Below are 462 nucleotides of genomic sequence, written 5' to 3' on the forward strand. Positions count from 1 at the left end.
CTGCGAGTGCGAGTGCAACGCGCATGGGGACCGACATGCTGATGGCTCGGTATCGGACGCCGTACAGTGAGCAACGCGATCGCGTCTCTCGCTCGTAAGTGGTACAGGTCGCGGCTCATGTATAGGGACAGCGGGAATGTCGCATATTGGAAATAACTCTTCATGAAACGCAAGTTATAGGGGTGGATTGCACTTTACGAGTGCGGGAAACTTCCGCCGTTCATCCGCTGGAGGTGCGCGTGTGGCGGTTGGGGTGGTGCACGAACGGGTGCGGGTGGAGTCATTGCCGGTCCACGGCTTCGTGCGGCAGAGCCACTGGAGATTGGGTGCTATGGTCGACAGAGGCTGCAGGCTTTGTGGGTGGCGTCGAAAGGCGGGCACTGTGGCGCCATCGCTGTCTTAATCGGCTTGGCGTCGCATAGATGGCGGTATCGTCGTTGGAGGAGGTCATGTTGCGGGAGA

Source organism: Schistocerca piceifrons, unplaced genomic scaffold (assembly GCF_021461385.2).
Source record: "Schistocerca piceifrons isolate TAMUIC-IGC-003096 unplaced genomic scaffold, iqSchPice1.1 HiC_scaffold_1987, whole genome shotgun sequence".
In the NCBI taxonomy this organism is placed as follows: Eukaryota; Metazoa; Arthropoda; class Insecta; order Orthoptera; family Acrididae; genus Schistocerca; species Schistocerca piceifrons.